The 18,200-nt window shown below is 41.2% G+C and overlaps 1 long non-coding RNA gene across 2 annotated transcripts in view; it reads right to left on the bottom strand.

Annotated features, from left to right (window-relative positions):
- The window catches only part of LOC124078662 (uncharacterized), a 52,105-nt gene extending 34,901 nt beyond the window's left edge, over positions 1–17,204 (bottom strand). Inside the window, exons 1-3 of one of the 2 annotated variants that reach the window (XR_006846998.2) lie at positions 17,040–17,204; positions 2,415–2,611; positions 1,258–1,327 (exon numbers count right to left, since the gene is read on the bottom strand). This is a non-coding gene — a long non-coding RNA (uncharacterized LOC124078662). The remainder of the gene's footprint in view (positions 1–1,257; positions 1,328–2,414; positions 2,612–17,039) is intronic. The other variant, XR_006846997.2, reaches the window with a different exon arrangement.
- Between the last annotated feature and the right edge of the window lie 996 nt (positions 17,205–18,200).

The following is an 18,200-nucleotide window of genomic DNA, read 5'->3' as shown; positions in this document are numbered from 1 at the left end:
GCCTGTAGGTCACCTGCTTCTTTCTGGATAACTACTACACAATATGTGATAGAATATAAGCATCCACCTCTAATGGGAATATTAGTTATCTAACTAGGTAATAAGCCACTCCAAAACTCATTAGATCATGGCTGGGCTGGTTGTCGATTCTGGATTGACTTAACTGGGTTTTTCTGGTGCAGGAGGTTAGCAGATGGCTGCTGAGCATCAGAGGGTGAGCTACCATCATGACACAGGACACTGACTCTTCTCCATATCTCCTCCTCCAGTAGGTTAGTGGGGCTTGTTAACATGGAGAAGATAGGGTTTGAGGAGAAAAAAAAAACGAAGAAATCAAGACCTTTAGAAACTAGGTACTGGGCTACACAATTTCATAGTTAATAGATTTCTATGAGCCATAGCAATTTTATTTCAGTTCCAAGGACAAAGAGAAAACCACATTACCAAATTCATAGGTATAGAAAAGGATGATGAATAGCTGATATTTTGGCACTCAGTATCATTCTGCCTTTTCTTACACATAAGTCTCCTACAACAGTTTGAAGGAAAAGAAAATGTTCAAAGGCACACAACTATTCATCACATGGAATACAGGACTAACTCTGCATGTCTTCAAAGTCCAAAGAGCACCACTAGACCACGTGATTCATGCAACCATTAAAATTCTCTTAGTTCTTGGAAAAAAAAATTAAAAATAGGATTTTGTGGGCTGGGTTAGGGCTAAGCTGTACAGCACTTGCTTAGCACATGTGAATCACTGGGTTCAATTCTCAGCACCACATAAAAATAATAAATAAAATAAAGATCCATCTACAACAATAAAAAATTTTAAAAAAACTAAAACAGGATTTGTGTCCATAGTGTATTCTTTAACAATGGGAATAATATCCTCAAAAGAATGATTCTGAGGCTTCTAAGACACACTTGGAATAAATTTGGAAAATGGATGAAACTGAATTCAGGAAATCAAAGATCAGCAATACATTTTTAATTTCTAATCAGAGGAGTAATGTGAAAAAGAGCATAAGTTTTATTCATTTCATATCATCCTATTAAAACTAGGCACATTTGCTTGGAATGAAAGCACTTTGGTTTTTATACATATCATGTGAGGTGAGGTGGCACAAACCTGTAATCCCAGCAGTTTGGGAGGCTAATAAAGGCAGATTTTGATATCAAAGCCAGCCTCAGCAAAAAATGAGGCAATAAGAAACTCAGTGAGGACTGGGGATGTGGCTCAAGCGGTAGCACGCTCACCTGGCATGCGTGCGGCCCGGGTTCAATCCTCAGCACCACATACAAACAAAGATGTTGTGTCCGCTGAAAACTGAAAAATAAATATTAAAAAATTCTCTCTCTCTCTCTCTCTCTCTCTCTCTCTCTCTCTCTCTCTTTAAATAAAAGAGACTCAGTGAGACAGTGTCTCTAAATAAAATAGAATGTAAGGCTGAATATGGGGCTCAGTGTTGAATTCAATCCCCAGTACCCCCTTAAAACTAAACCCTGAATACCAACCCTCAACCTAACCCTAAACCCAACCCTAAACCTAAACCCCTAACCCCCAACCCCAACCCCAACCTTAACCCCTAACCCTGACCCAGACCCTGACCCTAACCCTAACCCTAAACCCTAAACTCTAAACCTAACCCTAACCTGACCCATAACTGTACCCCTAACCCCTAACCCCTTACCCTAACCCTCTCCCTAACCCCGTCCCTAAACCTAGCCCTATCACTAACCTACTAACCCACTAACTTAATCACTTTACCTTAACCCTATATTTTTACCTCAGTACTCACCAAAACTGTAAACTTATCCCTCATCCTAGACCTAAATCTTTCCCCTAACTCTAACCTATCCCCTGAGTCTCAATATAAAGACCAACCCTAAATGCTACCCGGACATCTAACCACTAAACTCTAATGTTAAATTTTACCCATAAACCATAAGCCACAATCCTACCTCTGTAATCCTCTCCTGAAGCTTGCTGCAAACAGACATCCAACACCAATTCCAACTCCAATCCTATTTTAACCTTATTCACACTAACCCTTATCACATTCCTTAACCCTCATTTTCTATCTTCAATTTTTTTACCATTTTTTACTGCAACTATTTTTTCTTTTGTACTTAAATTTAAACCTTAATTCCTACCACCAAACCCAGAGCACTTCATAAACCATATTACTTTTGTCTAATCATGTTTCTAACGCTCCTTAGATCTTTCATCTTCCCCAAGATTCTAACTCTAATCTTATCTCCTATCAGTAACCCTAACATAACCCTACCCTATTTCTATTCCTTTGTCCTTCCAACCCTTTCCCTAAGCAGTTCCAAACCCCTTCCATATCTGTAACCCCTAACCCAAGCCCTATCCTCAACCCTATACAAAGTTCCAACATATCAGTACTTACCTGTAGATGAAAGCAGCTGTCACAGTTGAAGTAACAGGTTTCCAAATGATCCTCAACTTTGTTCAACTTGGACACAAATGTGAGATTTAAAGGTCCCTTCTTTTTTCTGAAGTGGCTCACAGGAGTCAGAAAGCAGTATACTCAGTACTGCCAATTCACCACAAAGCCTATCTTTCAAACATATCTTAAATAATAAACTTGAACAGGCAGGTGACAAAAATCAGGGAAAAGAAGTCATAAAGGGCATGTTACTTCATCCCTCTCCAGGTACCACATCCCAAACCTTCAGCAACATCGAGGGTCCTTAACCCCTGTCCTTTTGCTTTTCATTCAAAGATTCATTAAATAATTGCTCATGGTAATCAACTGAAACTTCAGACCCTCAGTCCTCCCCAAACTTGTGGAAGGGCTCAAGTTCCAATGAGCTAATCACAGAGCTGGTTCCACTGCACCCAGCCATTCAGGGCCACCCAGGAAATATAGACCATGGATCACCTCCCTGGCTACAAACAGACATAGATTGAAGGATCAGGAGATTAGTGCCAGGAAACTGGATCAAAGACCAAACTTTTTTATCAGAGATTAAGCCAAGGGGCACTTAACCACTGAGCTCCATCCCCATACCTTTATTTATTTATTTATCCAACTATCTTATTTTTAGATAAGGTCTTCCTAAGTTGCTTAGGGTATCAATAAGTTGTTCAGGATGGCTTTGAATTTGTATTCCCCCTGCTTTATCCTCCCCAAGGCACTAGGATTATAGGCAGCCAACACTGTGCCTTGACCATATTTCTTATGACTCACCAATACATAAAGAAATAAAAAGTGTATATATATATATATATATATATATATATATATATATACACACACACACACTTTTCAACTTGAAAATGAACTTGAATACACACTGCACTAGCAAACATGAAAAGATGCTTCACATCTCATTCATTATGGACATGTAAGTTACAGTCACAGTGAAATTTCCTCACTCCTACTAATATAACCATTATCAAAATAATTTAAAATAGCAAGCATTGGTAAGAATGAAGACAAATGTGTGACCTGTGTGTGAAAAAATTGCAGTTTTACCTAAAAGTTAAAATTAGAATTATTAGAATTATCAAAGTACTTAAGTCTGTTCCTAGGTTTTTACCCCAAAGAACTGAAAGAAGGTATTCAAAGAAACATGTGTATGTGCTCTTTCCATCTGTTTAAGTCATGAAAATAAGGGACAGGCTCAGAAAGAGTTCCAGGAAGAGAAATCTGGATCTGAGTAAAAAATCCTAATAGCTATGGTGTTTCATCCTTCATTAAAAAACAAAAACAAAGAAACAAACAAAAATCCTGCTCTTTTAATTGAGCACAGCAGTCCTCTGAGTCTTCTCTCATAGAACACCAGTTAGGTGGATCTCCATATACAGCACAGCAGTCCTGTATGTTCCTATCTCTCCACATGGACATGTGCAACTCCGCAATTGTTCACATTTTAGATATCAAGTTTCTTGGATCTGCCAGTAGACATGATGGGCCTAAAGAATCCTTCCATCATAAAACTCCAGTTTTCTGGATATCTACATAGAATTCAACAGTTTTTGCACATCTATCCATCAATAGAACCCCAGTTACCTGTCTGTACAAGTGGTGCCCAGGAGCCCTGAGTTTCCTGCCTGGCTTTGAACATGGACAAAAGCAGCCCTGGCATCATGGGTCTCCAAATAGATTTCAGCAGCCATGGTCATTCTGAGACCATGAGCATTACAGACCGCTAGCAATGGAAATTCTGGACAGTATAATTTCCTTACTGCATAGAATCCCATGCTCCTCTTCCTGATGTACAGCCCATCAGTACTGTGTGTCCTCCCATCATAGAAACCAAGATGCCTGGCTTTTCTACAGCAGTCATACTGTCATCACAAAAGTCCACTTTCCTGGCACTCCAGGGAGAGCCCAGCAGCACTGGGAGTTCCTCCATCATTGACACCTATGTCCCTCTCTCCATATAAAGTCAGCATCCCTATGAGTCCTACTATTATAGAACCTCATTCTCTGTTGTTTCACAAGTGTCTACTAGCCTAGTATATCTAGTCACAATAGGCTCTAGATCCCTGATGTTTGCACGGAGCTAAGCAGCACTGCATATATCATACCATAGAAACCCAGACAGAAATCCTGCCACTCCAGATAGAGTCAAGTAACCCTGGAAGTCCTTCCATTATAGAAAGAAAGGTCACTGAATTTCACAGGGGCCCAGAAGCACTGTCACTATAGAAACCTAGTTTCCTGGATCACCACATGGAACCCAGCAAACTTGGGTGTTGTGTCATCATATGTCCCCAATACAACATTCTACAAGAACAATTTTCTGAAAATCCTGAGCAGTGAAAATAGGTTTCTTATTTTCAATTTTAAAGTTACTTTGGTAGTTACTCAAAATTTTAACCAGAAAGAAAAAAACAAGAAGATTGGGAGCCTAGGCTCCCTGAGCATCAGGCACAGTGTCCCAGTGCCTGGAGATGCAGGTCCCTAAGCTAATCTCAGAAATGTGCACAAAGACATGACTTCTGTCTTTCCTCAATCAAATATCAGGAGTTTAAGTTCCACCAAGAACAACTCTGGTTTTGTAGAATAGGACAAGCTCCAAGGTGTTTTCAGCCACCAAAAGTTCCTCCAGCTAATACAGCCTTGAACCCTAAGAGGCAGGCTCCAGGGCAGCACAGACCCCTCTGCGTTAAGGATGGGACCTCCGCCAGTGCGCTCAGTGGGAGCTGTAGCTCTCCACCTGACCTTCATCTTGGGACAGCTGCACCCAATCAGGGCTCAGAAGCTGCCCAAGGAGCAGCAGCAGCAGCAGCCCGCCACCCCCACCCCACCCCCGTCTCCCAGCCACGCGGTCCCGCGAATCCCCTGACCTGCCTGCCGCACCCGCCCACTCTCCAACACCGCCTTGAATTGGGAGCCCTTGCTCACTGGGCAGTGGCGTTCAGGACAGACAGCAGACGGACCGCAGCATCCAGGTGGGCTAATGGTGTGCATGGGAAGAGCAGCGAAGAGCGAGGGAAGTGCTGTGTGTGCGCCTGCATCCGCACCAGCCGCCCGCCATTGTGCACGCACCTTCTGTCTGGCCCCCTGAGCCTCAAGGGCCAGGTCTCTTTCCAGGTCCGCAGCCCCAGTTGGGGTTCCCAGGTGAGCGCCCAGGGCCTCTGTTGCTCGCCCAAGTGGACTCCCAGGAAAGCTAAAGCCGAGGCTGCCTGGCGTCCCTGCAGCAGGAGGGTCTATAGGAAGGAACCCACTTGGACCTTGGGGTCAGCTCGTTTGGGGTGGTGCTGCTCCTTGCAGACTGCAGACGGGGTGCAGACCTCGCCTACACACCCTCCTGTGAGCCCAAGCAGAAACACACTAGAAACCACTCCATAGAACCTAATAAAAGCCCAAGGTGTTGATTGTTGAGCCTCCATGAAGAGCCATGCAGTCCTTGGAGTCAGCCTTAATTTAAACCCTGTTACCTGGATTTCAAAATTTAGTCCAGCAGCCTTCAAATACCTAAATATCATAAAACCTTATTTCCCTGACTCTCAAAGTAGAATCTGGCAGTCTTGCATGTCCTACCATCCTATAATGCCAGTTACATGTCTCTATATGTAAACCCAGCAACAATAATCACCTTGCCAACAAATGAGACTCAGATCCCTGGCTGGCCACAAAGAGTTTAGAAGCCCTGAGGTTTCTACCATCACACAAAAAAACCAATTTTCTGTCTCTGCACATACAGCTGAGCATCAATGTGTGTTCTGAAATCAGAGGAACCTAGTTCCCTGGTTTTGAACATACAGTGAATCAGTTATTTGATTTCTACTGCTGAGAGCCATAGCTAAGTAGGAACCACACATGGCAATTTCCTTGTCAGCCTACCCCATGTTGCTTAGAGGAAGGACTCTCCATTGTGGACCCAGGTCATTTGCAATAACTTTGCATGAAAGGTGACCTTGCTCAAGGACCAGGGCGGATCGGGGTTTAGGGTGGATCAGGGTTTAGGGCGGTTCCAGGTTTAAGGTGATTCCTGCTGGGAATAGGGCGTATCCTGCTGCCTCCAGCGCCTTGAGTTCCCGTTGAGTTCTCGTGGGATTCAGAGAGTATTTGGGATTCAGAGCCCGGTGGAGAGTGTGGATTTTGCCCAGAACGTGTGTGTAGAGTGCGGGTGACAGTTCGGGAATAAAGAATTGCTGTTTGAATCTACAAGGCTGTGAGTGGCTCGTGATTTTGTGCCCAGCCAGACTGCGGCATTTGGTGGCCTGTACGCGGAACGTCTGAAACTTGGAGGTAAGTGAAATTGCTCGCCCCTGAGGGAAGGCAAGAGAATGGGTGACCATCTCAAAAAACAATGTGTTCTTGTTTTGATTTATTTTGTTTTTGTTTCAAGCTGACTATCCCTAGAAATTTCTCAGGCAAACTGGGAAAAATGGTTGGCTAAAGGTTTGAAGTTTGTTGGCCCTGAGGAAGAGAAAATTGATACAACGATTTTTTTATTCCGTTTTTGTTTCATTCAGTTTCAGTTTTGTTTTGTGTTATCTTATTGGGTTGTGTTATCTTTATAGTAGATTAGAAATTAGTAAAAAAAACAAACCGAAAAAGTGTTAAGTAAATTGTTAGAGGTTCAGACCATGGAGAAAGACATTTTAGATCAAGCAAAAGAGAAGGTCTCTCTAGCTAGTCAGACAGAGGAAGAAAATTTAAAGGAAAAGGGGTTATTAGGAAAAAGGCTACAACAGGAGGCTGTTACTAACTCTGTTTTATCACCAGAGGGCGTAATTCAACCAACAGCCCCACCTATGGAGACAGCTGAGTGGCCCTCAAACCCCGTAGTTGATAAATGGGATCCTGAGACAGGACCTCAAAGATTAGAATGCCCTGTACTTGAACAGGTAGGAGGGCAGTGAATTCACCATGCTTTAGATTTTAAAACAGTGAAGCAGTTAAAGGAGGCTGTAACAACCTATGGTCCCCAAGCACCCTTCACGGTAAGCATGGTCGAGTCCATTACTAACTTGGACATGATGCCAGCAGATTGGGCTAGCATGTGTAAATCTGTGCTAAATGGAGGACAATATTTGTTATGGAAGGTTGCCAATGAGAAATTTTGCACGGAGACAGCTAGGCGAAATGCAGCAGCCGGTGACCCTCAAAGAAATCTAGATATGTTGTTAGGAAAAGGACCTTATGAGGGTCAATGGCAACAAATTGAATATGATCCTACTATATATGCACAAATTGCTGCAGACGCAGTTAGGGCATGGAAGACTTTACAAGGACATGGAGATTTACAAGGTCAGCTATCTAAGGTAATACAGAGAACTAATGAACCTTACGCTGAATTTTTAGATAGGCTTATTCAAACAACTTCCAGAATTTTTAGGGATACAGAACAGGCAATGACATTAATAAAACAACTGGCTTATGACCAAGCAAATCGTTGCTGCAGAGAGGCCATTAGACCATGGAGACATGAAGATTTAAACACATATATTAAATTATGTAGAGATATTAATGAACAAGGGCAAGTCTTGGCAGCTGCAGTACAACAGGCTTTAGATGCCAGGCCAAAAACATGCTACAATTGTGAACAAACAGGACATTTTAAAAGGAGTTGCCCATTAGGAGGAGGGTTTAACAAAACTAGGTATCAAAGGAATAGAATACTGGGTATTTGCCCACGACGCTGTAGAGGGAGACATTGGGCTAATGAATACCGTTCTCAATCCACCATAGAGGGTACTCCCTTATCAAAAAACAGGCAAGGACCAGGAATTTACCCACTATATCGTGGAGAAAGGCATGAGGCTCCATTGCCAAAAAACGGACTGGAGGGCCCAATGCTCCGGGGCCCAAAACCACAAATATACGGGGCAGTGGAGGAACCCAGCAACACCATCAGGGTAGTGCCCAGGACATATTGTCCATTAAATCCCTCATCAGACAAACCCGAGGGAGTGCAGGGTTGGACATCTGCGCCTCTGCCAGAGCAGTACTAACTCCAGAGATGGGAGTTCAAATCATTCCCACAGGAGTAAAAGGACCTGTTCCCCAAGGAACAGTAGGCTTATTATTGGAACGTAGTTCATCTACACTAAAAGGACTTATGATAAGTCCTGGGGTAATTGATCCTGATTATGTAGGTGAAATAAAAATTATAGCTAGTTCTCCAAGAGGTATATCAGTAATTTCACCAGGAGATAGAATAGCACAGTTGTTAATAATACACAGCCTACATAATAAATTTTCTAGTCATAGTGTAGAAAGAGGTTCCAGGGGATTAGGTTCCACAGGTGTAGATTGGGCTATGCTTTCTTTAAATTTAGATTCTCGCCCAATGCTAAAACTAAATATTCAAGGACATGAGTTTCATGGCCTACTGGACACAGGTGCTGACCTTAGCATCATATCTCATCAAGAATGGCCAAAACATTGGCCATTACAACAAGCCACTCAAACGCTTCGAAGCCTAGGAGTGGCAACTAATCCCCATAGAAGTGCAATGATATTAGATTGGAAGGATCCTGAAGGATGTGAAGGAACTACACAGCCATATGTATTGGATCATCTTCCTATAAATTTATGGAGACGAGATGTCCTGGATCAATTAGGTTCGACGTTAACAAACAACATCAATCCTAATGCGCCCACTACTAGGGCTCGACAAGGTTTTAGGAAAGAAAAAAGATTAGGAGAACAAGAACAAGGTATAGCAGCACCAATACAAATAGATCAAGGAACAGACAGACATGGGTTGGATTTTCAGAAAGGGCCACTGAGACAATCAAAATTACTTGGAAATCAGAAAGACCAGTGTGGGTTCCTCAGTGGCCCCTGACTAAAGAAAAGATACAAGCAGCCCATGATCTGGTCAAACAACAATTAGCGGAGGAACATATACAACCGTCCATATCTCTCCATAATACTCCCATTTTTGTCATCAAAAAGAAATCTGGTAAATGGAGATTATTGTAAGATTTAAGAGCCATTAATAATGAGATGGTTATTATGCGACCTGCTCAATCAGGGATTCCTCAATTGTCTGCTTTGCCAAAAACCTGGCATGTTTTAGCTATAGATATTAAAGATTGTGTTTTCTTTCAATAACAGTTCATCCCAAGGATAGTCCACGTTTTGCATTCACTATCCCTGCACTAAATCATGAAGGTCCTGATCAGAGATATGAATGGAAAGTACTCCCTCAAGGGATGGCTAACAGTCCAACTATGTGTCAAATCTATGTTAACAAAGCAATCCAGCCACTTAGAAATCAAAATCCTGAACTACAAATATTTCACTATATGGATGATGTATTATTAGCACAAAAAGATAAAAACACATTGCTGGAATGTTATGCCACACTTACAAACTTATTAAAAATTATAATCTAGAAATAGCAATAGATAAATTACAATTAAATTTTCCAATTAATTATTTAGGAGTTCTATTATCCTCAACCATGGTCCGTCCACCAAAAATTCAAATACGAGTAGATCAACTCAAATCACTTAACGACTTTCAAAAGTTATTAGGAGACATAAATTGGATAAGGCCTTATCTAGGCATACCAACAGGAGAGTTGGGACCCTTATTTGATATTCTAAAAGTTCCATCAGATCCAAATTCACCCCTCATGTTAACTCCTAAAGCAAGAAAGGCATTAAAAATTATTGAAACATATATGGAAAATATGCATTTGGATAGAATTGATATAAGTTTGCCTTTTTTATTTATTGTACTACCAACAAAAAATATTCCTACAGGAGTATTTTGTCAAGAGGGTCCATTATTGTGGATACATTTATCTTATTCTCCTAACACTATTCTTACTAGATATCCTGAGGCTGTAGGACAATTAATACTCAAAGGAATAAAAGCAGCGAAGGGAGTGTTTGGAATTTCTCCCAATAAAATTATTACTCCATATACTATAGATCAAATTGATGAGTTAGCTAATGAGTTAAATACTTGGGCAATAATCATGTGTAAATCTAATGTTACATTTGATAATCACTTACCATCTAATCCTTTGTTGTCTTTTTGGTCTAAGCATCCTGTAGTTTTTCCAAAAATGACAAGAAAAACACCTATCATGAATGCTCCAAATATATTCACTGATGGGTCAAATAATGGTACAGCAGCAGTAGTTACCCCTGATCAAACTTTTACATTTTTAGTACCCAAACAATCAGCTCAAAAGGTAGAGCTTAATGCGGTTTTACAAGCTTTTGTGATGTTTAAAGATTCTGTATTTAATTTATTTTCTGATAGTCCGTATATAGTTAATGCTATAGTATCCCTTGAAGATGCTGGCAGGATTTCCCCTTCCTCTACTGTTTTCTCTTTGTTTTCCACTATACAAAGTCTAATCTGGGACAGAGAAGATCCATTCTTTATAGGACATATCAGGGCACATACAGGATTGCCTGGAGCCCTTAGTTTGGGCAATGATTTAGCAGATAAAACTACACATGACATACATATTTTCTCTACACTAGAAGAAGCTACAAATTTTCATAAAAGGTTCCATGTTAATGCTAATACTTTACAAAAGTGTTTTAAAATAACTAAGGAACAAGCCACACATATAATAAAACAATGTCAAAATTGTGTGACCTTTTTACCACAAGTTAATCTTTAGTCAATCCTAGAGGACTGATACCTAACCATTTAGCAAATGGACATCACACAATTGCCAGAATTTGGAAAATTAAAATATATGCATGTTACAGTTGATCCTTCTTCCAGATTTTTGATGGGCTCCCTTCATGCCGGAGAAAAAACTAAAGATATTATAGCTCATTGCTTACAAAATTTTGCCACTGTGGGTGTTCCAAAACAGTTAAAAACAGATAATGGTCCTGGCTATACCTCTACCTCTTTTAAACAATTTTGTTCATCATTTGGTATTACTCATATAACAGGAATCCCATACAATCCACAGGGACAAGGCATAGTTGAAAGAGCTCATCAAACTATTAAAATGTACTTATTAAAGCAAAAAGAGGGAATTGGAAAGGGGTATATATCCCCCAAAGATAAACTTAAAATAACCCTTTTTACTCTGAACTTTTTACATTTGGATTCATCAGGACTTAGTGCTGCAGAAAGGCATATGTATCCAAAAAATGTACATAAGCCTAAGGTACCTTGGAAAGATATTCTAACAGGACAATGGAAAGGTCCTGACTCAGTGATTGTCTGGATTCGGGGTTCTGTTTGTGTGTTTCCACAGGGAGAACAGCAGCTGATTTGGATTCCAGAGAGACTAACCAAAGCGATTTCTACAGACCAAAAAGAACATGATTTGACTCAAATCCATAACAGCTGATATCCAGAGCTCCAGCTTGGCTATTCTTATTTCTGCGACAGTGATTAACCAGGTTGCTTTTTTCAATATCTATTTTATTATTGCCTTTTCCCACATCATAAAGTTCTATTTTATTTTTTGAGCTCATACAAACCTAGGTTAATGTTTTTCTGATAAGTTTTATTTTTTGACTGTGGAGTTTTTAAACATTGCAATGGAGATTTCACCTAGGTAAAGCTACAAGGCCTGTACTATTGTCTTATGTGTTGTATGTTTGTGTGCACTCTTGTGTTTTGTGTTGTATGTCTGTGTGTGCATATGTCCATATTTCATATATGAGGCGCGCTCATGAAAAAATGGATCCGAATTTTTTTATTCACGTCATTTAAATGGTTTAATTTAAATTAGGTAAACAGCTGTTAAGGATTGTTTTTAAACGAGGTTAACAGATCTGTTTGTTTACTTTCACCTTTCCTTTTCATTATATTTAATAATTCTTTTCAGGATAATGTCTCTTTAGCATCATTGCCAGAACTCCTATCTTCATCCCAGTGCTGGTGAAGACAAAGATAAAACCAAACTACAGCTTCTATGATAGCTATCACAATAAACTGTATAAACTGATGCATCAATGAATATAACTCAACAAGCAATGCTCAATCAAGGAGTCAACTTACTTTGGGAGGAAATGGACATATTGAAAGATTCCTCTGCTTTGAACTGCTTGCAGAACTTGCCTGGACTATGTATCACTTGTATACATTGTGAACTATCGTTTTGTTCAGCGAATTGTGATAGTGCTGGCATATCTTTGCTGATGGTGTCACCAGTGATGCAATTTTTCCAAAGGAGCCATCAATTGGCTTGGTGTCGTGGCATTTCTGTATCCTCCTCCCTTCTGCTAGTGATGGTCTAAAATTTGGGGGCCAACAGAGGTGAGGCAAAGAACCTCACCCCCCCACTGGCACCAAGGCCAAATTTGGGGGCCAACAGAGGTGAGGCAAAGAACCTCACCCCCCCCACCGGTGCATAGGCCTATCCACAAGTATGGTTGTATGCTGGACCAGTAGTCAGTGACAGGTATGATCCAATTGCAGTGGTATCAACCTAAGACAGGAGGCTGATGCCTAGAGGTCAGTTGATCCCATTACAGTAAGAACCATATGTTGAATTGGACAACCTACCAGGCATGGTCCCTAAGCCACATTGCTTATTGTTTAATTAATCAGAAGGGGGGAGATGCTGAGAGCCATAGCTAAGTAGGTACTACACATGGCAATTTCCTTGTCAGCCTACCCCATGTTGCTTAGAGGAAGGACTCTCCATTGTGGACCCAGGTCATTTGCAATAACTTTGCATGAAAGGTGACCTTGCTCAAGGACCAGGGCGGATCGGGGTTTAGGGTGGATCAGGGTTTAGGGCGGTTCCAGGTTTAAGGTGATTCCTGCTGGGAATAGGGCGTATCCTGCTGCCTCCAGCGCCTTGAGTTCCCGTTGAGTTCTCGTGGGATTCAGAGAGTATTTGGGATTCAGAGCCCGGTGGAGAGTGTGGATTTTGCCCAGAACGTGTGTGTAGAGTGCGGGTGACAGTTCGGGAATAAAGAATTGCTGTTTGAATCTACAAGGCTGTGAGTGGCTCGTGATTTTGTGCCCAGCCAGACTGTGGCATTATACTACAATAAAACCCAATTTCACTTGCTTTCCACATGGAGACCAGCAGACCTTTTAAACCTGCTATCCTAAAACACTATTTATCTGGCTCTCCAAGTAAAGCCCAGAAGACCTGGGGATCCTTAGATAATACAGCACAATTTGCTGACTCTCTTGTAGATCCCAGCAGCTTTGGTCTCCTCCCTTTGGAGAAACTTTTTCCTTTTCCTACACATAGAGGTCAGCAGATCTATGAATCCTGCCATAATGGAAGGCCAGTTATATGGCTCCCCACAGAGCCAAGAAGATATAATAGGTTTGTCATTATAGATCCCAAGAACCACGGTTAGATCTCAACAGTTCTGAGAATTCTAATATCATAGAAACTGTTAACTATGATCTTCATAGTGCTCAGCAAGCTTGTGTGTCCTTCCATCATATAAGATGAGTTCCATGGTTCTTCACAGAGTTCTGGAACCAGTATAACTTCCTATAATAGAAATCCTTTTCTGTGGTTATACACATATAGCCAGAAACTCTGGGAGTGGTACCATAAATAAAGCACGAATTCCCCAAGTCTCCATGTAGAGTCCAATAACAATGTGAGTCCTGGTATCATAGAAATCAGTTCACTGACTTTAACCCTAACCCTAACCCCTGACCCTAATCCTAATCCCTAACCCTAACCCCTAACCTTAACCCTAACCTTAATCCTAACACTCTTACTTTAAACTTAACCCGGCAGTTAGCATTAACATTATTGAGCTACATTACCTATAATCCTTAGGGAAGTAGTTCTTTGGATTCTCTGCAGCTAGGTGGCAGTTTTGAATATTGCATTGCCACAGTCCTATGGTCCTTGAAGCTTTCAGGTGTTCCTGCAATTAGTGGTTGCTAGACTACATTACTCACCATCCTATGAGGACATGTCTCCCAGAATCCCTGCAGTGTTCAGTCAAATTGTGAGACTGCCTTACCCATAATTTTTAGGTAGGAATTTCCCAAGATCCTCTACATTGAGAAAGTAAGGCCAAGGACTACATTTCACACAATTCTAATGGTTAAGATCCTTCAAGTGTCTATCAGTGAGCAGTCAAATTTGACTGCTCACTGATGGCCACTTTTTTATGCACAAGTTTCCCAGTAATCCCTACAGTCATCTGTCTGGCAAATTGTGAGACAACATTCACCACAATACTTAGTGAGGTAGTTTCCAGGATCCTCCATGGTAAGAGGGAAATTCCAAGGACTACATTAACCATAATGCTATGGCACTGTATGCCCCCAAATTTTCCTGCAATGCAATAAATTGCAAATATTCATTACCACAATCCTAGATGGACAAATTTCCCAGGATTCTCTGCAGTAAGTAGGCACATTTTGGGATTATATTACCCACAATTATTAGGGAGGAAGTTCCCAGGATCCTCTGCAGCAAGAGGAAAATTCCAAGGACTACCTTGGACACAATTCTAAGGAGCAGAAACCACCATGGTTGCCTATCAGTGAGTATTCAAGTTAAATTACAGTGCCCACAATCCTTTGGGAACTGAATAAATTTTGCATGAATCATTGCAGTTTGCAGTCAAAATTGGGACTACATTATCCACAATCCTTGGGAAGTTTCCAGGATCCTCAATAGTGAGGGGGCAATTCCAAGGACTACATTGTCCACAATCCTAAGGGGTGGTAAACACCAAGGTTATCCAATGGGCAGTCAAATTGAACTACAGTTCCCACAATACTTTTTGAACAAGTTCCCATTGGGCAGTCAAATTGAACTACAGTTCCCACAATACTTTTTGAACAAGTTCCCATGAATCCCTGAAGTAAGCAAGTAAATTTTGGAACTGTATTACCCCCAATTCTAAGGAGGTAGGAAGGTCCCAGAATTCCCCACAGTGAGTGGTTAAACCCAGGACTAAATTTTCCATAATTTAGTTATACATAATTATCTATAATTTTCTAAAAGGAAAGATCCCAAAATTCCTCATTGTGAGATCAGTTTACCCACAATCCTAACATGGGCAGAAGCTCTCACAATTCCCTAAAGTTATCAGGTAAAACTTGGACTATATTACTCACAATCCTGAAGGGAGCAATATCCCAGGGTACCCAGTGCCAAGCAGAAAAATTGTGGGACTACATTGTGCACAGTTCTAATGGAAGGAAGTTCCCAAGATCCTCTGCCATGAGTGGTGAACCCAGGAATATAACATGTTTAGACTAACGTTTAAGAAATCCTAATTCCCTGCCAGGAGCAGGCTAAACTACGGACTACATTACCCACAATTACAAGAGAAAAGGCAGCTCCGGGCATCCCTAGTGGTTCTCAAGCAAAAAAAAAAAAAAAAAGGAGAGGGGTATCTTATTCATAACCTTAAGGCAAGAATGTTCCAGGAACCCCTGGGTCTGTGGTAAACCTGAGACTGCACTTTTCAAATCTTTATGAGGGAAGAATCTCACAGAATCCCACAGTGCATGATAAGCCCAAGACAACATTATCCAGAATCCTAACTGGGGAAAGGAACTCCCATGAGTCCCTGCTGCTATCAGGAAAACCTGGGAAAAGATTACCCATAATCCTAAAAAAGAGGAAATGGGATACTGGGAACTTCCTCCATTTTAGGATTATGGGTAATGGTATTCCCATATCTCCCCCCCCCCAAGTGGTTATATCTAGAACTATGCTGCGCCCCTCCCCTGACTCAGGCAATGGCAAGGCCCTACTGAGGTGGATGGCGCAAGGCGTCCATCCTCTGGAGGAGCGCAGTATGTTTCTGGGAATGGGCTGGTTTGGTTTTGTATTCCTTTAACAATTATAGTTGCAACTTCTCATATGACCATTAAGTATGAAGGAAAAAACATGACTTTCCCAATTAATGCATCTACTTCTAAAGAATAGATCTGTTTGCTCTAAATGCAATGATTCAGCTGTGGAGCATAAATTGTTAATGTCTAATGAAAAACTCCCTGTATTCATGTCAAGGAAGTTTTTGAGAAATTAAATTAAAATCTAGAGAAGAAAAATTAATGTTAAGAGGACAGATTAGTGCTTAGTACTGGGCAACTTGTTCTTGTTCTTGTGCACAATGGTTTGTGCTCTTACTCTTGTTTGATTAAAATTAATAACAAGTCAACCACTTGCCGTAACCATGGCACCGGTTCCAGTCAGTAAGTCAAGAAAGAATAGTCAAGGTATAGGCCAATAGTTTGGGACATTTCTAACTATTATTAAAAGTTAACTAAGCAGAAACAGCTCAAAGCAAAACGCGAACTGAAAGTACAAATGCTTGCTTATGCATAAGCCAAGATACATTCTTCTATTCTAATTGTAGCTACGTAATATTTTTTTTCTTTGAATAATGATTCCTGTTTTGTAACCACAAAGTACTGTGAGCCTGCCAAAATGAAAAGTATATATGATCAGCTTCACAAGTAAAGATTGGGATCAACACCTTCACTTTGGTGTCTGTGTTGTTTCTCCACCCCCCTTTCGCCGACTCCTCACCATCTGTTCATCTCCTGAGACCCCCTGTTGGAGCTGGTCTCCGACAGAACTACAATACCCACAATCATATGGACTGGAATCGCTCAGGATCCCCCAAGTGAGTAGTAAACCTGAAATTACATTACCAATAATCCTTAAGGGAAGAGTCTCCCAGGACAGCCAGCAGTGAGCAAGCAAATATAGGAACTTTAATTTGCAGAATTCTATGAAGAGGCATTTCCCAGGATTACTTGCAGTGAGCAGGCAAAACCTGGGATTACATAGCCCACAAAACCAAGGAGTAAGATGGCTCCCAGAATACCCAGCAGTGAGCAAGCAAATGTTGGGACTACGTTACCCATAATCCTTAGGACAGAAAGTTCCCACAACACTTTCATGGAGAAGAAAAATTATAAGACTACATTACCCATAATTCAAACAGGGAGAAAGCTCCCACAATTCCCCACATGTAGTACAGATTGTGCGACTACATTACCCACAACTCTATGAGGGGAGGAATTCCCCAAAGTGAGTGGTATGCTCATGACTACTTGACCCACCATCCTTACAGGAGGAGGCTCCCAGAATACCAAGTGGTGAGTGGGAAAATGTTGGGATTATATAACCCATAATCCTAAGTGGGAGGAAGTTCCCAAGATTCTTTGCACAAAGAGGACAAATTATAGGACTACATTACCCACAATTCTATGCAGAGTAGTTCCCAGAGTTGCCCAAAGTGAGTGATTTATTCATGACTACTTCACCCACCATCCTGATGGGAAGAAGCTCAGAATACGCAGTGGTGAACAGCAAAGTTTGAGACTATGTTATTCATAATTCTAAGGAGGGGAAGTTCCCAGAATTTTTTGTCAGAGTAGATAAATCATGGGACTACATTACCCATAAGTCCACAGGGAAGGAAGCTCCCACAAGTACACACACACACACACACACACACACACACACCATGCACAGTGTAATACATGGGACTACATGACCCACAATTCCATGGTGGAGAAAATTACCAGAATTCTTTGCATGGAGAGGGCAAAACATGGGACTGCATTACCCACAATCCTCAGGGAGTAGGCTCCCAGAATACCCAGCAGTGGGCAGAAAATTTGGACTACATTACCCATAAGACTAATAAGGAGGAAGTTCTCAAGATCCTCTGCACAGAGCCAATAAATCATAGAACTACATTACCCAAAATTATAACAGAGGAGGAAGATCCCACAATTTTCCACAGTTTGAATAAAATGTGGGATTATATTACCCACAATCCCATGGGGGGAAATTACCCAGAA

Source organism: Marmota monax, unplaced genomic scaffold, assembly GCF_021218885.2.
Source record: "Marmota monax isolate L192 unplaced genomic scaffold, Marmota_monax_Labrador192_F-V1.1 WCK01_AAM20220418_F8-fsc00009, whole genome shotgun sequence".
NCBI lineage: Eukaryota > Metazoa > Chordata > Mammalia > Rodentia > Sciuridae > Marmota > Marmota monax.
This window is presented reverse-complemented; position numbering and strand designations above follow the sequence as displayed.